General features: G+C 41.3%; 1 protein-coding gene across 3 annotated transcripts in view; it reads right to left on the bottom strand.

Annotated features, from left to right (window-relative positions):
• Positions 1–25,469, bottom strand: part of LOC117814897 (PDZ domain-containing RING finger protein 4-like) — a 159,825-nt gene that overhangs the window by 119,740 nt on the left and 14,616 nt on the right. The window lies entirely within an intron of this gene.

The following is a 25,469-nucleotide window of genomic DNA, read 5'->3' as shown; positions in this document are numbered from 1 at the left end:
CTCAGCCTCTAACTTGTTCTTAAACCCTCAAGTCTTGGTCACGTGTCTTGATGTGCTCTGTTCACTATGCATCTTGAAACTTGTATCATACCCAAAAATCTCTGTTCTGGGACTGGACAAATAAGGAAAAATAAAGTTTTCAAAGCCTCTCCAGTTAAAAAGACAGTCCCTTATCCACACTCTGTAACTTCTCATAGCATAGCACTTACATTCTGGTATACACGATTTCTATAAAGTGACCTATATATATTGAATTACCTGCTACGTTCTGACGTCTGAGGATAACCTATTTTAAATCCCTGATCATGCTTGCCAGAACAGACTTCAGGGAGTTCCTTATCATCCTGGAAAATCCACAGGGAACGCTGTATGGCAGCAAAGGATTGTGGGGGAAAAAAAGAGTATAAGAGAGGAATGAAAAAGAAAGACGAGATGCTCTTGCAAGATTTTCTCTTTAAGCTGGGTTATTATTGGAGCAAATCTATAGCAAGGAGTTCAACACAGAGCGCAATCTCTTTAAAGAATAGTCCTTTGTTCTCTCAAACACAAATGTCAAACTTAATATTAAGAAGAAAAACAATTCGACCAATGAAACGAAAACTGCAAAACACTGTATGTTCTGTACTATATAACTAATATATTGGCATTATAGCATTTCACAGAGTATAACAGATGTGATTGCAAAGGCAAGTGTAAAAGCTGCTTAAAAAGGCTTAAAATGAAAGCAAGCTGAGCAAGACATGCATGAAATCTGTTCAATAACCAACAATGTGAATGTTTTTTTTGGGGCATTAAAATTTCTGTTTTCTGTTTTAAGTGGGGTTGCATTAAGTACTTGTTAATATTGAGTGAGTTAGTCAGAGGAGATGTCGGTCATTTCTGCCTCTACCAACAAAGCTAGCTCTACCACGGAATCTATCTAATTAAAAAAACAAACATCTAAAGCACGATTTTCTCTGTGAGTGTACGCTCTACTTCAGAGGCCCTTAAGTGGCAGCCCGCCGGCTATTGTTATTCCTTCACTATGTGTTTGGTAAGGTCACCGCGTGTTTACCGGGACTTCATGGACTCCATATCAACGATACGCAGACAGGCTGTTACTGGGTCACTTAGAGTCCACTGCTGCGAGTTCAATTTTTAACTCTCACTTTTGTTTATGGAGCAGTTCGCATATTGGCACTTTGCCAGCTGTAGGACCCTGGAATGCACGAAAATGATGTGTTCCAAGTTTGCTGCTCCAAGAGAAGTGGGCGGTGAAAATAAGCGATTGAAAGAAGAATGGAGTGAAAATTTTGAATTCACTCACCATCCAGCCACCACAAGACCCATGTGCTTAATATGCCAGGAGATTATAGCTGTGCTGAAGATTTCCAATTTGAAACGGCATTATGAGACGACGCATAGGAATTTTGAAGAGACATTTCCTCAAAATTCAGAGGTAAGAACTGCAAAATAAATGCACTGAAAACATCATATCAAGCTGCAAGCAGGACTCTTGACTAGGGATGTACATTTTAAGTATTTTCCGTGATCGATTTTTGGAAATGTTAACGATCAATTATCGATTAATTGATAAGAAAAAACATTATTATTCTTACGTCAAAAAAAATGCCAAATACGTTGTTTTCCCCCTAAATTTTATTTCTACAGCAACAAAATGCATATAACTGACGGGATTGAATACGGGCACACGTTTGACACGCAGAATATCAACGATCAGGCTCATTAAAATATTCTCCGCGGACATAGTCTTATAAAGTGAAGGCTGAGACTACTAACAGAAAAGTACTTCAGACTCACAGTGTCCAGTTTTCTGTCCACTCGTTCTTATTGAGAAAAATAAACATGTGTATTCGGTCAGGTGTCAGCCAGGAGCGCAACCGGGTCATAATCAGGAGAAAGCTCAGACGGCACTGATGTTGCTGATCTGTAAACGTAGCGTACCAGAATTTCCCACCAGTCTGTTGCCTTCGTATCCAAAGGTGGGAAATTTCCTGTTTAAAGCTGTCAACCTCGCACGTGGAGACCTGACGCACAGCCGCAGCCGCCAGATGAGCGTCTCCGCTGTGCGCAACACCTTTAACAGCTGATTCACATCGAAACATGCTTTAAACTTAAAACACCTCCCTGATAGATGAGTGTAATATGAGACCACATGATGTTTGTTCCACGTGACGGAAAATTGATAACAAAAATCAGTGTTTCGAGTAATTTCTTAACAATCAATTAATCGATAATCGATTAATTGTGGTCATCCCTACTCTTGACACATCTATGAAAACAAAAACACACAAAAACAACATAATTCACAGTTGTGCCCATAAGTATACAAACCCTGGCAGAATTTATGATTTCTTGGGTAGTTTCTGTTGTCATGATATAAAAAGAGTAAACACAGTTGTTTGATAATAATTTGCTTCACCCAACCGCTAACTATGAGTGAAAAATATATATATATTTTTTGTATTTGTGTACCCCTGCTTTAGTTGAACAATTTTCTGCAGTTAACTTGATGTCAGAAAGCCCAGTCGTTCATGCACTATTCTCAGCCTTTGTTTTTGCCTTGTCATCTCAGATCAGTTTTGCTAAGCTCCCGTCATTTTTCAACAAAAAGTGAAACTGGTCATGTGGGGCATTGAGAATACTTAGGAATAACCCAAAACTGAGGCGCTGGAGGCCAGTCAACCATTTACTGCATGTCTTCCCCCACTCTCTAATACCCACATTTCCTGTCTCTCTTCAGCTGTCCTATCCAATAAAGGCAAAAAAAGCCCCAAAACATATCTTAAAAAAAAAAAGAATAACCCAAACCAGGAAGAAACAATCAAACCAAGTGTTTACATGTCTAACAATACAAATATCAAACTGCATAACCCACCCCTCTCCAATGGAATTATATTTTTTTTAGAATGGGGAAAATCTGACCAATCTATTCCAAATAAGTTGTTTATGTGAGACGTTTTTATTCTGATCAGGCTATTAGTTTGATTGGTCGAAAGCATATGTGTGTTCTGCCAAGTTGACATGAAGAAAAAACATTTGACATGAACACATTGAATATTTTAAATCCAAAACAGTAACAAACAATAGCAGTAATGAGGTGTGCTGTGCTCATAATCTGCTTGTGAGACTTCGCTGGAGTTCATCAAAGAGTGAGAGAACAAACAACACCCCTGCTCCTGTATTCCAACCTTTTGGAGGTGTGTGTGTTATCAGATGGGGTCAGTGCCAGCGCAGTGCCTCCGCCTCGCAGACACTCACCTCCCTCAGACTGTAATTAACTGTCAGGGCCGATCTGCAGGAGAGGTCCCATGTCACAGTGTCAGGATGGTTAATTAAGAACCATAGAGGTGTTTGAAGGGAACAAAGAGCAACCCACCCCGGTAACAACTCCAACACGTGGAAACACTGCCTCTGATTAACTTCAATTAACCAAGCTGCGGAAGATAACCCTGTGATTTTTTTTGTATGTTAATGCGCTCCCCAGGCTGATGGGTAATAAAGAGCTCTGTCTCGACCTTTTCTTTCAGCAGTCGATCACGGGAGAGGAGAGGAAATCAAAGAGACGGCTGATGTTTGTGTATCTTTGGGGAAATGAAGCCTCAGCCTTTGATGGCATTGGTATTGTTATTACATACATATCTATCAGTGATATCGCTTAATTACACAGCTGTGGACATGAGACACTATCTTCTGTGCTTTGTCGTGCCTGCCGGGCAGTTATTATCTCCCTGAACATCAATGAGGTGGAATATCATCCAAAAGACGGCAAATATCTCACATTTCTTCCCTCCACACTGTTTCCTTCTTACTTCTCATTTTCTTTTTCCTATCGGCGGACTGCAGCCTCATGTTCTATTAAAGTGCTTGTTTACGCCGTCTCTTCTGACTCTTCCATTCTTGTTCCTTTCTTTCAACCTCAACCCCATTTTCCCGTGCGTGTTTTGATGAAAGAGAGAGCGTGTGTGAACAAGGATGTGGGCGAGTTTCAGGGTTTTGACAGTGGTGAGAAAGTGGAAAAGAGACTCATCCTGCGTGTCTGATTGCAGGTTTCTGCGACACAGTAAGACGGGACAGATCAGTGCCAGCCAGCCCCCCCCCCCCCGACCTAACCCTGGAGACCACCTCCCGCCAATCAACACGCTTATCAGCATCAGGGAGAGACAATCAGAGAGAGAAGCTCCACAGGTTAACGTGAGGAGGTAGACGGAGGGTGGGATGCAGTGAGAAATTAAGTGTTTGCAGGAGAGTAGAGATCAGAGAGGTAATCAAAAAAGGAGGAAACAAGCAGCTGGGAGAGAGTCTCATTGAGCCAGATAGATCATTGCACAAATATGCATGTAACTAGGGGGTCAATTGAAAATCAAGGAGGAAAACCAAAACAAAACAGACAGAAAGCTCACTTGTTAGACTGCCATCACATGCTAGCAGATGGCTATGCACTGTTGGAAAATGAAACCAATCTATTCCTCATTTCAACATCCTGGTCCATTCATGGAGATCTGCAGCCAAGGAAAACCAGCTGGATATTGCCGTATTAGTCTCCTCCGCCATGGCAACCCAAAGTAATCAACTCCATATCTTCTAACCTTCCCGCTCATCCACCCACTCCTCCCGCCTAGCAGCATCACACACAGCTTCGCCTGCCTGGTAACCCCACAGATAGGTCTCCTCCATGGCAACCCATGGCAACCTACAGCAATCTCATTTATATCTAATGAAGCCCGCCCTCAAAGTCGGGCCTGCCCGCTCATAAAGAAGAGATTAGAGATTAAATGGAGAAGAGACAGGTAGGCGGTGGATGCAGATTCTGCGCTCTTTTGTGAAAAGTTGTTGAGTCGTTTTTTTTCCCACCACAAAAACATGAAAATAAAACCTCCTCTACTCTTCTTAGTGTTTTTTTAAGTCATTATTGGATGCCTGAAGAAAGAAAGGAAATTTTGGGGGTAGAGAGAGGAGGAAGCAGACGGCAAACATGCAGCAAATAGTTGAGGCTGGAAGTCGAACCAGAGACCACTATGACGACGACTGTAGCCTGTTTTGGCCCTTTTCCACTACACAGTTCCAGCTCTGCTCGGTTTGGGTACTTTTTTCACCAGCCCGAGTACCGACTAACGGTGGGCAGGGTCGTCATAACACTGCTGCGCGAAACTGCGCTCATGTCATTTTGAACGCGACACAAACACAACAATCACAAACAATGGAGGACATGGAGTCAATGGTGTACTTGCTAACCCTTACCTCATCATCGGACCACGGAGAAACTGTGCGTGCCGACATTGTACAGTACATGACTCTTCGGGGACAACATTCTCTGACCAATCAGTGACCGGCAGTCCGTCGACGTCACCTCTTAGTATTGGCTCAGCTCGCTTGGAACCAGAGCAGAGCAGGTACGAAAAACTGGTATCTGACACCAGTGTTAATTTTGGCGTCTATTTTAGATTAGTCTTAGTCTTTAGACGAAAATGCCTGTTAGTTTCAGTCACATTTTAGTCTTTTCAGTCCATTATAGTCTTAGTCCAGTTTTAGTCGACGAAAACTCAAAACATTTTAAGTTAAATAATTAAGCCTGTCCTTGCTAAAATGTCAAAAGAAAACATTCTTGATGTGACCTCTGTGAATGTATCTTGATTCTCTAGATTCACAGAAAAATGCCATGAAAGGGCTGTATTGAACATTTACGACGGTACCTGAATGCACCCCACAGCAACAGAGGCACTGGACAGTCAGTCAGTTCACGGCACTCTGAAATGCATCTGCATCTTTCAACAAGGAGTTTATCAAAACTTACTAAATGTGCCTGATGTTTCACCAAACTGGAATAAGTCAAGCTCTACACACGGAGCTTTTTACGGTGATCGTGGCAACAACGTCAAACATTAAACAGACGTCCCCCGGTTGTGTCTTTGTCACTAACGCACACCGGGGGTAAAAATCATCAATGAAGAGGAGACAGATGCATGGAGGCGGAGAGAGCTGGTTCATAAAGCACACCTGCTGCAGGTAGGAGACCAAGCTAACAATGAGCCCCTCAGATTATAACTCAGCCTGTCACAGGAAGGAATCACTTTTATTTCTAAAGATTAGAAGCACAGCAGGAAACACGGATTTTGAATGTCCAACCATCCGCCACTAATGTTTTCGTCTCGTCATCGTCTCGTCAACAAAATCAAAACCTACGTTCGTCTTAGTTTTTATTATCAGTGATGCATTTTAGCTCATCATAGTCTCTTTTTCGTCTTGAAAAAAGGAGTCGTTGACGAACATTTATCGTCATAGTTTCATTGACAAAATTAACACCGTCTGACACGAGGTACCACGCCCGTGGAAACACAACACAAACCTAGTAGAGTCGAGTTAAGTCGAGTAGAGTAGGGCTAAGACGGGCCGGTGGAAAAGGGCCATTTTTGGGGCGCCCACGTAACCCTCCCATTATGTTGTGGGTCAAATTGACCCTTTTAAAAGTCTATTTTAGGCGATATATGCCTTCCAAAGTAGCTAAATGCAGCATAAAAATCTGGATAGCCTGAAAGTTCATTATTTAAGTGCTATGCTGTTCCTTAGTGAGGCTGCATGATAAGTAACTTTTATTTTGTTAGGTGTCTCTGCAGCAGCCTTTAAGATAACTGTGATTGCTTCATCTTTGAGTGTATCACAAAATGCATTATGGCCCGAAAGTTAAAACTATTGAAGTTATCATGGACGCCTCCCCTCCCCTTATTTTTTTTTCATGCCTTATGCTTATAATTAGGATTATTTATTACCATATATATTTTCAGCATTTGTTTGATTTGTGGATATGCATTGTTGTCATTTTATGTGATATTTCTTTTGTAATTATATAATTAATGCTATTTATGTCTATGTCATTGTTGCTTGACATGCATTGTCACTTTTTGTTAATTTATCAACATCACTTCTAAAAAAAAAAAAGAAATTCAAAATGTTAAATAAAATAAACAAAAATCTGTCATTTAAAACTATTGTATTTATATTTAGGGCTTTCCAATGTACATAAAAAAAAAGTTTTTAAATTAATTGTAATGAAAAACAAGTAACTTGTCCTCATTGAACCATGATCTGTGAGAATTAAAGAATGGAATAAATCTTGATTTAAATGGTTAGTTATTGAGCTAAAAGTTAGATTAAATAAAATTTGTATTGGGATTTTTTGGAGTTCTGACACTTTTGGATAATTGAATATGCCCTGGGTCAAATTGACCCAGGAACATTATTGCTGTTCCAGAGAAATGAACATAACAGGAGGGTGAAACCGCTAGGCCAACGGTGCATCTATACTCTTCCTGTTGACCCATCATTCTATCATACAACAGAGACAATTCCTTGAAGCCACAGCTCATTTTTGGAGCTTACTTAGCCTGCAGGTATGAAGATAAGTGAACAAAGATATTCAGGACCAGATTAATTTGCAGTAGTAGAGTGGGTCATCCTTTGAATGGAAGGTTGGCGGTTTGATCCCTGACTTCTGTAGCTTACATGAAACCAAAACTGCTCCTGAATCATCACAGTGACTGTGGTTAGTGAGATCGTAATGGGTAGATTTGCACTTAGCCGCCTCTTTCATCAGTGTATCACTGTGTGAATGTGTTTGTGTGTGAATGTGTGAGCGTGACATGAAGTGCAAAAGTGCTTTGAGTGGTCAAAGGAGTGCAGCCCATTTGAAATTCACCTTTGCAATGACTGAAGTGCAAAGTCTTGTTCATGCATTAAGAATGCATTTAAACATGGGATGTGTACGTATTGATTTTTATCATTTAAAACCAATATTTCAAAGTTATGTCCAAAGCACCTTTCAAATTAAATAATGGCTCATATTTCCTGTGTACCCTCTAGAGGACAATGCACTTGTTATTTGCAGTCTCTTATATCTAATAACTTCAAGTGACGTGTCCCTGTTATAGACCTTCACAACACATCCTCCCATCCATAAACATAAAGGACAAGCCAATGACATTCCCATCGTAGAAAAGTGTTATTTCTCCAAGGACTTCCAAACAATATGATCCCTTCTTAAATTAAAGCCAGCGTTGCTTTGTGTCACTTCTGTAAGGGCAAAATAAGGGAGGGGTTGTCCTTAAACGCAACAGTGCTGCTGGGGGAGTGATGGTTGAACTATGTCTGCAGGTGAAGCCTCAGACTCCTGACAACCAAGCTAATTGAGGGGTTGTGTGTGAGAAGATCTGATGGCTCGGAAATGAAGTGACAGGATATGTGCATCTGTAAAGAGGCTGTAGGGAAATGTTTTTAAGGAAAATTTGATCTTTTTTTCCTCACACAGAAGGAGATGAGCAGGTGTGACAGGATCATCCTTTACATTGATTTCAGAGGACACAGAAAAGGAATGGCCTCCATCAGTGGTACTGAGGGCGAACAAAGTCTTTTCAGCTGTGGTGCCTACAACCAGAGATAAATGTTTGACTGAAGGCTATTCTCCCAGCTGTGGCATCCTAATGATCTGCAGCCGTCACACCACCATATCTCTTGTGGTACATGAGGCCCTGTGACACACTCAACGCTCTAGTCCATCGGTCAGAGAGCAGCCATATGTTGCTACAGTACCATTTCTCTGCAGGTCACCATTAAGGCATCCAAAAAGCACCCTCCTTTATTGTTGCAAACAAGCTCTGCACAACACATTGATCAGTCTCAGAAACGACTACAGATTGTTGGAGCCTCAGACTGGGGGAGATACCATCAACATTAATATTGCAATTTATCGAACCAGAGAGGATTAATTATGTTTATCTTTTAATCCTCAAATGGAGCCGTGTGCATGCCCCCAAATAGGCAGAGGCATTACTCCTGGGCTTCCAGCTCTGTCAATAACAAGAAGGGTTAGCTCTCTGTCACATAGCGTACAGTAAAATTACCTCCTAATGTCATGGCTTTCTAACTATGAGCACCCTTGCCCTCCCTTAGCTCTATAAATGAGCAGCAAGCCGAGCCTGCCGCCGAGCTAACTAGCGAGAGAGGGAGCCTCCATTAGACTCGCAATTACTGCCACCCCCATTAAAAAGGAGAAAAAATGCTCCCTGACTCAGCCACAGAAATCAAATGAAATACAAATATGAGCTTTAACGGTAACCTTCAGCCACAGCATCCTTATTAGCTGCATGCTTTGCTTCTCTCTCTCTGTCTCTCTCTCTCTCTCTCTGCATAATATCACTTGAGCCTGCAAGCAAGCAAGCAAGGCCAGTCATTAAAAACACATCCATCTCACTTAGCCAGTGCATTAAGACAATCCCATGTGAGGAATTTTGCACTGGTACGTCTCTTATCAGACTTGTGACAAAACCTGGGATGGTAAGGTAATGATCCACGCACTTCACAGATGGTAAATAGGCACGCACTACCACTGAGTGCCTAATTAAAAGGAGTTCTAGCAGAGCCTCCTTATTGTTTTCCATTATTTTATACCTCTATGCAGCAAAGCATGCACAACAGCAGCTATACAATCCTATCTGCATCGACTGACCAGATCCTGTTAGGGATGATCTACTGATACCTACAAAGGAGTCAGCTTCCTATACTGCCTAGTATGCCATATTTGGTGTTGTATACCTGGCATTGGGTCTCAAGGATCTTACATCAGGCATCATATTATAGGTATCTGCCATTTGGTGTCGGTACCTGGCATTGTGTAACAGGTACCTGGCATCAGGTACCTGGCAATGGGTATTGTATACCTGGCATGGGGCATAGGGTACCAAGTCAGGTATCAGTTATTGGGCACTAGATACCAGGTATAAGTTATTGTGTATGTACAAAGTATTGTTCATCTGTTACCAGGTATTGGGCCTCGATACCTTGAGTATCTGATATCTGGTATTAGTGAGTATGCCAGTCAATGAACGGCAGTGGCAGTTCTGGGGAGGGGCCAACAGGGGCAAGTGCCGCTGTAAAACTGAACCTGGACCCCCCTGTGGCCCCCCCTCCAAACCAAACAAATATTAAACAAAAAAAAAAAGCTTTGAGCGCTAAGGGACTCATGTTGAGTGTAAACAGCCAAACAGCTGCTGTCAGTCTGCATTTTGATATAGTACACAGTAGTATATATGTCTAGTATATAGGGATGCAATGATGTTTTGCCAGTTTGTTCTCAGCCGGTCCTCGCCCTTCTCAGTCTCTTTTGTCAGGGTTGAATGTGTCCCTCTGACAACACCCTTGGCCCCAACCTGCCCCCCCCCCCAGTAAAATTGGTCTAGAAACGCCACTGATGCACAGACCTTATCCTATAACCAGTCACCGTAAAAAATAAGAGTGGCAGTCAAAGCTATCAAAATGTTCAGCAATCGGTTTGTTTCCACCAATAGTATCATTAGTCTTGAGGGGCCATTGGGTATCTGCAACTGAGAAAGTCAAAAAGTCAGAATCTATATGAGAAAGGAAAGTTTGATAATGACATATCTCTTGGCTCTATATCATGTAAGGAGATGCTCTCTTATGATTTTATAGTCTTGATTTTTTTCCTTTTTTTGCAATGACAGCCTGTTCAAGAAATACATACCACGAGAACTCCTCTACTGTTTGCAAAGACAACTCCAGGCACAAACTTTACTCTAACTTCCTGGCATATCAAGGTTAAATTCAGTGCCTGTCTGCCCAGCTTCTCTCTCTCTCTCTCTCTCTCTCTCTCTCTCTCTGACTACCAGCTCCCATTGATTTTGATCATCCACCGTCCCCCCCTGTTGGCTACAGGGGGACGTGGGTAATGACAGCCCCTCAGATGTCTTCATGTCAGCTGCAGAGCCATCCGTCAGCCCGCGGTTCTGTGCAAAAGTGGCTGACGTGCCACCTCTGCGTCTGATGGATGGAGCCTGTCTCTGTATCACCAACCTCTTTTATCTGCTGAGGCAGGCCAATCCCTCTGGATCCGCCTATAATCAGCTAGACCTCCTCTGATCTGCGGCGAAAGCCCCAACCCCACATCTATTCATGCTTAACGTCAGATACGAAATTGTTTGTGTAATATATAGCCTGTGGATGTGGAACTCTTTTGAAAAATTACAGGTCTTCAACCAGGTTGAGGGTATTTTTTTCTTGTTGCTTGATAGCTTTTTGATTGATTTGATTGCTTATTTAACCTTGATACAGACACCACAGCAGTGTTAAGATAGAATGGAGTAAAAATAGACTTAATACTGTTGCTGACCAGAATGACTTATAGTAGGACCAGGAGGGGATGCAAGGAAATATGAGATCATAGGTGCTTTTTGTGCAAATCCTCTTGAGGAGGAACGTGACCTTAAAACACTCCTCATGCAAGGCTGGATGTTATTTATCAGAAATATGCACTTCACCTAAAATAATCCACTACCTACCACCAAGCGTTTCTTACGACTGGATGCTTCCTTCCCCACTGTGTTTCTGATTACCTTTGCTTGATTTTCATGTGATAACTCATCATACATCTGGGGACATCACAAGCTGGTAAAAGGCTGGAATAGAGAGCAAAGCGTGCACCTCCCTGCAGGACCATATCAGATTTTATATCCAGCAGGTCTCTGCTTTGCTGATCTGTTTGGTTTATGCCGATCTGAACCTCTTTGAAGAACAGTAGGAGGCTTCTGCAGGCAGCAACTTCCTAGGGTTCAGTCTGAAATAGGCCAGTAATACCACTGGTGACATTGGGATTCAGTAATTTCCTATTTACCAAGTGGAATGTAGTAAACACCAACTGGAGGTCCAATCTTTTTTTTATTTTGGACTGTTTTTGTCATACACATCTTGTACAGCTATACTAGAAGCATGGCCCTGGGATGCCATAGTTTGGTCATTTATTTTACTTTAATTCATGAACAGTTGAAAGTGTTAGACCCTGTCTGACTTTGGTGCTCAGTTGGCTCTTTATTTAGAGCCAACAAACAGGTCAGAGTGCCTTGCATATACATTGAGATATCTCAATCTACTAGATGGATTGCCACAACAATGAAAGACAGATATATAGAAGGTCTACCCAGAAAAATACATTCTATGAATGGCAACATATGTTGCTCCAAATTATGTAGTGTAGTCAAAAGAGGTGTGAAAAAATATTGATACAGCAATATATCGAGATACTTTGACCTCCAATATGATATTATCAATATTTTTGTAATAATAAAAATTCACAATATAGCCGAGTTGGAATTAAAATGCGACTTCAGTATTTCAAAAACAATAAAGTGGAAGTTGTTTTCAATCAAATAGTTTTGACTTGATTTGTCCTTTCAATTTTGAGTAATACTGTGTGATTTACATATACACCATCTCTATTTTTTCCTAATTAACTGTGTAGAATATCGCAATATATCACAATATTGTGATATTGTGATATATTGTGATACTATCGTATCGTGACCCAAGTATCGTGATGCGTATTGTATCGTGAGCATCAATGCTGCATTCCAAGATGTACAGTATAAGCTCCTTCCATGCCATGGGCAATTACACTGGCTTTGTGATGACAAGTCAGGTGGTTCCTCTACTCTTTAGAGAGTTGGTCCCGGTATCCGTGATTTCCAAAAAGAATGTCAAACTTAAATACATCAGACCAGTATTCCACTTCGTTTCAATCCATCTAAAATTGGCTCAACCTCTGAGAAGTTGGCTGCTTTGCGAATCATTTTTATACACAGAGTGGATTCTTCTTTGCATGGTACAGATTTAACCTGAATTTGTGAAGACAGTGATTAACTGTGTTCACAGACAATGTTTTTTTGAAGCGATTTTGAGCCCATGCTGCGATTTCCACTACAGAGTCCTGTCTATTTTAATACAATGCAGCATGAGGGCAATAAGATCATCCAGCCATCCAGTATTGGTTTTTGGCCATGTCCTTTCTGTACAGAGATTTATCATTATTAACAGAAGATTATTCTGAAATTGATGAACTACTTGCTCACACAGTCTCTCAGAGTAGTGAACCTCTTCTCTACTTCTGAGAGACTTAGCTTCTCTGGAATGCCCTTTGTGTACCCAGTCATATTACTTACCTGTTGGAAACCAACCTCATTAGTTAGGAGAAGTTCCTCCAGGTGTTCTTTTTTGCCATTACACAACTTTTTCAGTGTTTTGATGTCCCTGTCCCAACTTTTTAGAAACATGTTGCCAGTATAAAATTTTAAATGAGCACTTTTTGGTTTCCACAGATGGAAAGTCTTCAGTCTACACAGAAATTAGACCCCACACATTGTTAGCTGCTGAGTATCCATTCAAAATCAATCTCACCAAGCTATCTGCAGACAGTCATTACCAGAAACAATCTCTCAGTCCACTCAGAGCCACTGCCAGTTAAATGTCAAGGGTAAGATCTTGCACAACAGCAAGTAAGATGTTTCTGTGGGAATCTGAGATCTTCTTCTCAGAAAACGCTCTAATTTATCCCCTCGATGGCTCTTGAACTCTTAATGACTTTTCCTCAGCTCCAGTTCACGGCCCTTTGTGGCCGTGTGAGCCGGTCTGTGGCTTTCTGTAGTCTAATAAAACCTTAAGTGAGCAAAAATGTCTTTCATAAAATGTATCGGTTCAACAGCTTTATCATCTTGGCTGAAGCAAATGTCAAATGGGAGAGTTTCATTGGCACTCTATCAAAGTCTATCATAAAATGGCCAATAAAACTTTAGATGGTCCATGAAATCATCTATTTATTACGGATGTAGTTACATTGGTCAAATGTGTGTTGATTCCTAGAAGCCTATATGAATTACTGAGGAATGCATAGCTTCAAAAATTATTCAAATCTTGGCTCTCTCACTTAGGACAGTAATTGTTAAATTGGTTTTATGGTCTTATATTGGAGTTGCTGGAGGTCAGAGAAACTGTAAAAACCTTTCAAAAACCAAAACAAACAGTAGCCAGTAGACATTTTTCCCATTGGAGCCTTCAGCTTGTTAGAAAGGCTCATTAAAAACAAAAGAAAAAACATGTTTTTCTCCACTTTTGTTACCTAGACAATCCTCTACCTCCACCTTTTCTCTAATCACCAAAAGGAGCTGTTAATTAGCTCTGCAACAGTTCAGACAGCTGTTAACCTGAGCAATCTCAGCAACCAGGCCTCATGACATGAAAAATAAAAACCCACACTGGTGCAGCCAGGACAATAGATCATGGGGGGCATCAATAAATAATTACATTCAAATGTCTCTTAATGAGCAGAGTTTGCTGACTGGGCCGATGTTTATGGCCTCTGATGAAACTGCACGCACAAGGCATCCATAATACAGAATGTCATAAAAGACTGGCCTGTTAATGGCTCTCAGCGCTCTGACTGCCATGATAACAGCATCCTCAATTACACTCTGACGACATGCTACAACTCGATATGCAAACACACTGAGATTTCCTTTGAAATGTTTGCTGTCTCAGCACGGCAGCATTGCATTTATTACTTTTTTTAATTACACATTTTATGGTATGGGATTTGGGGAAATAGCTATTTGTTTTTATAAAAACTGAAAAGTTAAAGGGCCAATTCACCGAAAAACCAATACTGTGTCCTCTCTGGTATCCAGCCATACAAATAGTCACCTTAAGTTGTCTAGATTTTAAGATGTTATGATACGATACGATACGATATGATACGATACACTTTACTGTCTTCAGTAGTATTGAGTAAAATCATTTAAAAACAATGTTGTTGATCTTGTAGCACAATAATTAAGATTCAAGTCCTGCAGCTTTCCTGAAGGGAATCAGGACACTATTTTGGCAAGAGATAGCAATAGCAATAGCAATTTTATTTATAAAGCACATTTAATTACACGTAAGTTCAATGTGCGTTACATGGGGAATTAAAAACATAAAGACATTTTTCCAAATAGAATAAATAAAAACAGGAAAACAATAGATACACCAAACATACATCAGACAGCAATCAAACAAACATCAATTGTTGCTGCACATGCATCCAGTCACAACAGTCATTATATCATTCATACGCCTGAGAAAATAAATATGTTTTCAGTCTTTTTTTTTAAAGTGGAAACAGTTGTTATGTACCTGAGGTCAGCAGGCAGTTTGTTCCAAAAAGATGGACCACAGTGACTAAAGGCCCCTTCACCGGACCTAGATTTGACCCTGGGTACATTTAAAAGACCTCCACCTCCTTACCTAAGGATCCTGGTCAGGTTATACAGATGGTGCTATCATGGTTTTTCGACATAACTTTTCCATGATGCAAGTATCACAAACAACTTTTTCTCACCTTCACTGTAGGGGTAGAAGTAATCTCAGAGAGAGATATCTCCAAGGCCCAAAACCCTTGAGTGGCCCGAAAGCAACTGTGATGTAAAATTTAAAGAAGCAGTATTTCAGCATAGGTTTAGTTTAAGCACTGCTCTTTTATTGTGTTTATGCCCTTTTGGATGTGGCAATACGTTAATAAACATCCAGTGTGTTTGTTATCTTATCTATTTGTTTTTCTTTTGAATGGTTAACTTTGCTCACTGTCTGCTAAAAATGTCCGGCCCAGCTCATGTCCTTAGCCTGAAAATCCGTCCTGACCAAATATTTAATTGAAGAGCCCTGTCTTAGGCAGTGAGTGAATATTTTGTAGTTGAAGCTATGACAGTGGGTAAAATGGCCATGGGTGAGGATATGATAAGGATAGGATTAGTGACTTTGACAAGGGACAAGACGTCTGGATCGTCAGGATTGTCTCAGAAACCTATGGAAGGATAAACAGAGAACCTAAGAGGAGCTTTGCCTGTGGTGCAACAGAAGAGTTACTGGAGCCCAAGTTGGTGAAAAAGATAATACTGGGTCTAGTAGAAAGGTTTCACAAGTCCCAGTGTATTTTGTTATGTACAGGGCCGTGTAGCCACCCCTGACTACTGTCCACCACTTAAAATGCCTACAATGGGCACATAAGCATCGGTCTGTAGAAACATGCCAGTGTTGACTTGGCCTCCAAATTCTCCAGATCTCAACCTAATCCAGCATTTGTGTGTACAACCAAGTCTGATCCATGAGGACCCACCTCACAACTTACAAAACTGAAAGGATCTCTCCCTAGATACAAACTGGGTGCATAAAGTCGTTGTAGTAGGGTAAAGCGTTAGTGTGTGTGTGCGTGTGTGTGCGTGTGTGTGCGTGTGTGTGCGTGTGTGTGCGTGTGTGTGCGTGTGTGTGCGTGCGTGTGCGTGCGTGTGTGTGTGTGTGTAATAAAATATGTAACTTTTCCTCCAACCTTGACACCACTGGCAGACATGAAGCCAAAGGAAACAAAGAGTGTTTAATCTGAGTGTGTTCGACATGAAGGCTGTGGGTGAGACGCTCCTTCAGGTACTCTGGTCTCTTATCTACATGGCTGCCTCCTTAATTATTCATCAAGGTGTATGTGAGTGTGTGTGTGTGTGTGTGTTTGTGTGTATGTGTGTGTGTGAGTGTGTTTATGTCTGGGGCACAAGGACCTGTGAGGCTCTGCAAAATGATGAGTGCGTTAAGACACATGAAACAGGTGCTGCGACGCCACAGCACAGCATGTGACCGCACACAGCGACACAATCAGACACATATACACACACCAGAGTAAACGCATACACATGCATGTGTCACTGGTAGACAAGTGTGAGTCACAAAGCACAGGGGAGTGCAGCGGTTTGATGATTTCATGGAGAGAGGGGGTGCAAGGAAATGGGAATACACTGAGCTGATTGCTGTTGCTTCACTTTTTACTCTTATAATTGTATACAAACACGCACACACAAAGACATGAACGCCTACCTGTAGAATAAGGCTGTCTTTCTGATGTCAACTCTGCGGCATCAGCCCAAGCCTTCAGTGATCGAAATTAACTACCAATTCTAACCTGCCACACCAAAACAGACACAGAGATACAAGCAAACTCACTCTCTCCTAACATCGTGGATGTTTATCTCCATGAATAATGAATATGGTGTGCTGGGATCATTAAAGCACCAGCTTGCTGGAGATTAGAGGAGAGTGCAGAGAAAGGTTTTGGTTAATGCTGGCTCACAATAATAAAGTTTAGAAAGAAAATAGATGGGACAAGGAACAACAGTGGCTGAAATAATGGCAACTAGTTAAAAGTTCATGCCAAGAAAATTTCACTCACAAATATTTATCGGTCTTAGGGACTAAACCTGTGATTGTATCAGTTATCTTCATTACAAAGTATCAAAAATCTGAATTTTCTTCATTATTTTGTACTGAATTTAATCAATTTCTTTAAACCAAGCACTTCTTTTCACATAATGATTTATCCAACTTGGTTTTTACCTAGCAGCAACCTCTGGTGTTGGAAAATGAGGCCAATGCTGAAGTGCAAAGAACTGCAGTTCCCAAAGTGTCCACAAGAGGCTGGCTGCAAAAGCTAAGGAGACCTCATTATCACACCCTGTTGGATATCCATCTTTACAGCAGATTAAATATGTCTATAGACTGGTAAAAAAAAAGAAAGTCGTATTACAAAGTAATTTGATATGTGAAGGCTAAGAGTTTTGCATTGTAGCTGTTTGCCAGGAGGACTATGGCCCGTACCAGCTTCATCTTTTTGCTTGTTTCTGGATTGAATAAAAGTTAGGTTGAGAAATAATTTCCAATATGACAACCGCCATCCTCAGGCTTCGTAGCCCCTCTCCAGAAACCAGTGGGTGACGTCAGTATGACTACATCCAGTCTTTGACAGCCTGTGGTTTGTCTCACCTGTGTCTGATGTGTACTGTATGTGGTCCCTGTGATCCTCTCCTCCTGCGCCTGTTCATTCCTCAAACTTTTTCAGCCCTGCTCTTGTGTAGATGTTTCCTCTCTTCTTGTGTTTGTGCCGCTTTGATGCATCTTGTTGTCCTTTGGATATTGATTTCTCCGGACTCGGAGCAGTAAGCCCTTTGTTTTGCCTCTCCGTTTATTAGATTTAGTTCGACAGTCTTCTTTTGGGTTCTCTGTATTTGCACTACAAAACAAACATGATATTAAAGCACTGAAAATGTGACTGATGATCCATTAACTGGATGAAAGTCCTTTCAAAGCAGATAATAGAGAGAAATACACTGTAGTCAGTTTGTTAGGTGAAACCATAGACTGTATAAATAACACTTCCGCATGGGCTTCATAGTTTGAGACCGGAGGTTGCCGCTTGGGTGAAACTAGCTACATCTATCAAATCCAACTCAGACTAATGCACAAGTCCTGTGACTGTTCCTGCCTTCATAAGGGTTATAATATTACTTTTTTTGTCCTTTGAGAGGAGCCGAGTCAGCTTCATCATCCTACTGAGGGATGTGGTTTCAGGTGTGTTTGAATTAGGGATGTACATTTTAAGTATTTTCCGTGATCGATTTTTGGAAATGTTAACGATCAATTATCAGTTAATTAATAAAAAAAAAATATTATTATTCTTTACGTCAAAAACAATGCCAAATAGGTTGTTTTCCACCTAAATTGTATTTTCTACAGCAACAAAATGCATATAACTGACGGGATTGAATACGGGTGCATGTTTGACACGCAGAATATCAACGATCAGGCTCATTAAAATATTCTACGCGGACATAGTCTTATAAAGTGAAGGCTGAGACTACTAACAGAAAAGTACTTCAGACTCACAGTGTCCAGTTTTCTGCCTACTCGTTCTTATTGAGAAAAATAAACATGTGTATTCGGTCAGGTGTCAGCCGGGAGCGCAACCGGGTCATAATCAGTCCAGCTGCAGAAAAGCTCAGACGGCTCTGATGTTGCTGCTGTGCAAACATAGCGTACCTGAATTTCCCACCTGTCTGTTGCCTTCGTATCTAAAGGTGGGGAAATGTCCTGTTTAAAGTTGTCAACCTTCGTGTCCGTGTTGTTGTTGGCAGCAGTTTGTATTGATCCTCTTTAAAAAAGCGCACGTGGAGACCTGACACGCAGCCGCAGCCACCAGCTGAGCGTCTCCGCTGTGCGCAACACCTTTAACCAGATGATTCACATCGAAACATGCTTTAAACTTAAAACACCTCCCTGATAGCTGAATGTAATATGAGACCACATGATGTCTGTTCCACGTGATGGAAAATTTATAACAAAAATGCATGTTTCGAGTAATTTCTTAACAATCAATTAATCGATAATCGATTCATTGTGGTCAACCCTAGTTTGAATTGTATTGTATTAAACCTATTTCATTCATATTCTGTACAGTGATGGAAGGCTAAGTAGAACCTCTCTGCATAATTGCATAGTACAAACTTTTACCTTCAACATGATCACAAAGACTAAAGACAACCATTGAGGAAAACTAATAAATGCTCAACTTTAGAACTTTCACACAGTTGGGATTCATTGCTGGACTGTTGTTGTTCATTATATCTTTCTTCATAAGGCGAACCCTGATGAACTGGCGTCAGATACTCTACATGCACAACTTTGACACTAGCCATTGAATTGTTAACAACCATGATACAGTGAGTATGTTACTCAAGTCAAATCTCTTGAAAATATTTGTTTAATTGAAAAAAATCAATCATTAGTTAATAATCACTAAAATATAATCTGTATCACAAGACACAGAAGAATTATATCAAGAATGTAAATCCTACTCAAAGAGCATGAGGGCGGACCTCCTTCTGGCTTATTTTGAAAAATGTCCAGAAACTTTGATATTCTTCTATTTTCACTGGATGTTGTTTTTTTCTCCCCTTTGTACTCTCTTTATTTTACACCCCAACCTCCCTCTCTGGAAGTCTATCCAAATATCAAGTGCAACAAAGTCTGAACTTGTACTAATGGGCAATCCCTTAACATGTTAGTTCAAACTAGCAGTTTTCTAAAGAACTAACCAAATATTTAAAATCCAAATAGTTCCTTTGACACAAAAAGAGCTCCGAGATAAAATTGGATGCCCTCAAGATGTCTCCTTCCTTCCCGGTGGCTGTGTGGCATGCACCACCGTCAGTAGAGACAGGAAGGATGCACGACGTTCACTCCTCAGCATTTCAACCTGGAAAACGATCTTATGTCCGCCCACAGCATGGAAACATGTGTGATGAATTCACCAACAACTCATCAGCTTTTTCATTCATCTGCAACTAATTATTGTTGACTACATCAAATCATTGCAGTCTGTCTCTGTTCTTCTCCTTCTGCTGATGTGATTTACTGCACGCAGGCATTATTATCAAATGGAAGAGGGGCAGCTGGATCTGCTGCTTAGTCTACAAAAATTTGACAAACTTAATTAGAAACGGAAAAGGACGACTTTATATCAGCAACATGTGTTTAACTTGTTAGTGAGATGAGAGACTGAGGTGATATGCAGATTATGTTGTTGTGTCTCCACATCCAACCATGTGTTTGGATAATGTATCGGCTTTTAATTCACGTTAACCGAGCAGGGTAACAAAGAGAGGGAGTCAGCAATTGAACAAGTGTCTGGAACCGGATATGGTTTACACATCATGAGGGAGGTTCAATTCCAACTGGGGCCTTTGCTGCACGTCATTACCCAATCTCATTTTCAAGTTTCCTACTCTATCCACTTTTCTCCTCCTCCTTCTTCTCCTTCATCCCTCCAAAGCATCCTAGGTCTTGGTATTGGTGGAGCAAAAAAGCTTTCAGACATGTGAGCCATTCTTTGCAGGATGCAGTCTGAAGCCCATGAGAACATAAGCAGAGACCCCAATACAGCTTGAGAAATGCAGCAGCTGTGAAAAGTGTCTCCATTCTCTTAGCTTCCAGACAGGGAGCCTCTAACATTTATATGACTTGAATCAGAGTAATCACTTCAGACTTTTTGTGATTCTCTGATCACAGGATGGTTATTACCAGGCCACAGTTTTCTTCATCCAATCACTCTCACCATCTCTGACATTCTTTATGTCCCACTGCAGTCTTTTATTTCATTCACTCTCGCTGGAGCTGATTAGTTGTCGCATCTGACTGGCCGTGGGGCTCTGGTTCTTCATTCGGCGCCGGAACACTCTTCCTGACAGTACGACGGGAGATTAAAGGAAATCTGAGATATTAACTCATCTTACTTCTGAGACTTAATGTGCATCACTTAATGTGGCTCTATTTCCTGCGTTTGAAGACGAGCTCTTATCACATCATCATACTTACATACATCAAACGGGAAACACAAATCAGGAGACAAAGCTAATTCTGCCACGGCTCGTTGGGCTGAAAGATGCAACGCAATTTCCTCCGCAGACGCAGATTAGGTTTAATGTTTTCTCATCTGCTCGTGATGTTTTGCAGGTCAACACTCAGCACATAAAGGATTACCACACATGATGTGTGGAGATGTGTGTGTACGTCTCTGTAGGCTGTAGGGGCTTTGCATTGTGGCAGAAACATGTGCTGGGAGGATAAACTATCAGCTTGCCTGGTTAAAGACAAGGACAGAGGTTACTTACACTTCACACACTATATGAGGGTGTTTTACTCAGACGTAGTGAGGAGAACCCCTCCCCCACTCTCCACCACTGTATGGAAATGTATGAAAAATAGCCCTGGATTGGCCCAGACAGCAACCATCCATCAGAGCAGTGACAGAAAAGAGTCTCCCACTCTATTGTCCCCCATTCTGAGCGTGCGAATGAAGATGGTCAGATTTGGACTCAGATAACTCCAACTGCCCCGGGCTTTGCCCTCAAGCACATCAATCAGTAGGCGATACAGTATCTGATCATTAGACACCCTCCCCACCCCCCTCTACACACACCCAAACTGAAAGTATATCACCCAGCCTCCGCAGCGGGCTCTTAGAGCATCGCATCCCAGAGACAAGTACTCCTCCCAGAGTAAACAGACTCATAAAATCCCCATAGAAGAGCCAATTATGCCCGGAACCTGACATCTCCTTGTCGTAAAAGCTACAGGAGGCCGTAACTATCGGACAGCTCGTGAAATACGGCCAGTTGTTATCGCCGCCCATTTGTGGCGATTAAAAGCTACCCTGGAGACCTGTGGTTCTGGGGAAGGAGGGCATCCTGAATGCCTCGCCTCGCCGTATGGCACAGCTCCGGGAGGCCTCCAAAGGGAGCTCCCCGTGCCAAACAATCCTCTCTGTGGCCGCCTGATTTATCACCAGCCATCCACGGCTAATGTACCCGGCTCTCCTGGTTGGCCCACATTGATAGAAGCCTGCTTTATTATTATTATCTGCACTGGCATCAACACTGAGCAGCTTGTATTATTCATAAGATCACCCACATCCAAACACCAGATACATTATGCAGAGTGCAAATGCAGCCCTGATTTATGGCCTTTTGTTGTGTACAAACATACACATTGATAAGATGGAGAGATCGTTGCGGCTTTGTAATGCAGAAAATAAAAGATAGAGGGTGAAAGTGGAATAAAAAATTCTATGAGTATGCTATCGAAATGATGAATCACGCTGCCTCAGCCTCACAAGTTCTCCGTCCACAGGCAGCTGACTCAAGACAAAGAGAATAGCAAATTATAGAATCGCTCAATATCATGCGCCGAATGAGGCTCAGGATTAAAGCCCCATTCTCCGCACTGACATCCTCGTCCACGACTTGCCTGGTGGATTTTACGTACCACACAAAAAAACACTGAATTATGGAGAAAAAGCATTGTCTCACTATTCTTCGCAGCGTGTATCAGCTCAAGCCAATTACACAGCCCTCCAAACAATAAGGAGTAAAGCTGCTGTCTGCAACAAGGGGCCAACTACTCACTTTGATTAGCCACAGAGTGCTAGCCGACATCGATTCCAACCCGCGCTCTGTTGGGAAGAGGACATTTCTGTCATTTGTTTAGAGGGAGATTTTCGAGGAAAGCATTAACTCAGAGGAAACAAAAAAGCATGCAGAAAAATGCATACCACATTATTCATTCTTTTGTTTCCGCTCCTTCTTTTTACACACAGTCATTATCTCTGTCTCTCTTCATTTCCCTCTCCTTCCTTCTCGTGCACAAACAAACACACATTCACAGCTAAACACCCACCGAATCACCCTGATCAGTAATCTGCAAGTCCTGAAGGCTCTGACAGTCCAAGGCTATTGATTTGAGCGTGCAGCAGCACTCAGCGGTCATTTTCAGTGATGAGGAAAGACAATCGCAGCCAAATCGTCCCTGGCATTTATTAGGAGGCTAAGCGGAGGAAACCAGCAAGTGAGAGTCTATTGAAACTTAATCAACTGGTGGAGGCTAATGGGGAGAACAGCGGGCAAGTTTGTTTTGGTTTGTTGGAAGATCAATCTGGCCTGTAGAAGCTGTTAAGCGACTGAAAATCAACACTAAATAGAGTTTTCCATCCATAACCAGTACTTTAGTTTGAGCAGAGTTTCTCCCAACAGTTGTTCAAGTTGGTCCAAACCATACACGACTGCATGCACACACTTCACGGGGAATATATAAGCCTGCCAGGCTGTTATGTGAGCTCTATATGATCCTCTTCACAGACATGCACAAAACAACAGAGCGCATAGCATAGATGAGTCACACTGGGAGAGAAGACGAGGGATGAGGGAGAGGAGAGGAGAGGAGAGCGGAACATCAACACCAAACCCTTTGAAGTGCTTGAAAGATGTACGTGGTTGTCTTGAAGAGGTTCCTATACGGTGGAAACTGAGAGCAAAGACACACGGTGCAGTACTTGAGGAAATGCAGGTTAATCAATGGGATGCTTTTATGTTTGGATATTTACAGACACTCACATAACACATGGGTCCAAATAAATTATAGCAGTGTTGAGGCCTTCATGTTGCTTCCTGATGGATGAAGTTGTTTACTAGTCTGAAGTACAAGGAGCCGTCCTACAACATCGTTATTTATCTATTTATCTCAAACAAGAAAATATACACAAATAAATACAAGACACATAAAAGAATGGGTGTGAGTTTATGGAAACCAAACTCAGAAGACATATACATAAAGAAGGGAATGTGGGAATTTCTTTGAACTTAGACTGAGCCTGCTCTTAGTGGCAAATATCAAAAAGATTCCTTTTTTTCCCCTTACAATTCTGTATTTTATAATGTGCAGTTCATGCTCATCTGGGGGTAAGAAATGCGAAGGTTCAGAGGGCAAAGTTGCATAAACATTAATTTTCCACCAAATCTTACTGACATAACTTTTGACAACAAACAAAAACATACATTTTTAACTCTTCATGTGTCATTTAGAATTTTGTTGATGCTAACAGGAGCTCATGTGCATACACACAGTTAAGTCTTTTTCCACCTTTAAGTCTTCATCCAGCCACTGGACCATCAACCTAAACACACTGGACTGACATCAGAAGTCCGTAGTAATACTCATGTCACTGATGTTGCTCTCCATCAGGCTGTGAATGTGTGTAGAGATCACATCATACAGAGCAGGCAGGTAGGGATACATCTACAAAGTAGCAGCAGCTCTGGATACTTTTGCTAATGCATCATTAGCTTGTGAAATCCTTCATCTTCTACCTCCTAGTTAAAAAGATCAGTCAGTGCGTGTTTTAAATTTGGTAAATATCTAATGAATTGCTTTACCTTTTGGTTGTCTCTGGTTAACTTTCTGCAACTCTCTGTGCCCTGAATCACTCGCTGTTTTATTGGTGCTATTGCTAGCTGCGGCTAATGCAGCTTCATATTCAAATACATCTTTGTTGAGAGACAACTTTTCACTTGACTTTAAGGACTTGTTGAAAACTTGAGGTCCTTGTTTTTCCCTTCTCTCAGAATACTTGCAGTACATATTTTGCAAATGAAACCGTGTTATCCTCTGAAACCGTGACAAACATTCACACTGGTGACGCCACATGCTCTTCTTCTCTCTGTGTAATGTTGTATCCCATATCCCCACCTACTTGTTGGAATATGCAAGTTTTTTAACAAATACTTTGTTTTCATTGGTTGATGTTTTGGTTGATATTGTATTATCAGAGTCATAAATAACAAATCTTACTATGGGACAGAAAATCTTGTGAGGTACAGCACTGGTCGTAGGAATGATTCCTGGTGCTGACATTACTTCGGGTATGTCTTCCCCCACTCTCTCCCTACATTTCCTGTCTCTCTCTTAAGTTGTTCTATCAAATAAAGGGACAAATCCTGGAAAAAAAACTTTAATAAGAAGGAGAAACTAATGAAAGTTCAAAAGAAGTCCTTCCTATTCACCAAAAAGTTTTCCTTAAGTGGTTACAGTTTCTTCTTTAGCTTTAAAAACAGCATCTGACGAAATTGTACTACTCGAGGTTGGCTTAATCACCAGCTGTGGAGCTTTTGACTGGATCACACAGTACTGATCAGAAGCAACACTGACACTGTCAACACCTCCTGAACAAACGGACCATGGGTTGAAACTACTTTGTCAAAATAAACTGTTAGATTATTCATATCATACAAATATAAATCATATTGGTGGAACTATCATCTTTGACTGAATATCACTCAAATCATTCCCCGGTTAGTCTTAGCAGAACAGAAATCCAAAACGTGTGTGTGAATGAAGTCACTCAGGACCACAGCGAGAGCAAAACAGCATCCTTGAGAATGAAAAACAAACAGCTG

The sequence above is a fragment of the Notolabrus celidotus genome, chromosome 6 (genome assembly GCF_009762535.1).
Source record: "Notolabrus celidotus isolate fNotCel1 chromosome 6, fNotCel1.pri, whole genome shotgun sequence".
Classification (NCBI taxonomy): domain Eukaryota; kingdom Metazoa; phylum Chordata; class Actinopteri; order Labriformes; family Labridae; genus Notolabrus; species Notolabrus celidotus.
This window is presented reverse-complemented; position numbering and strand designations above follow the sequence as displayed.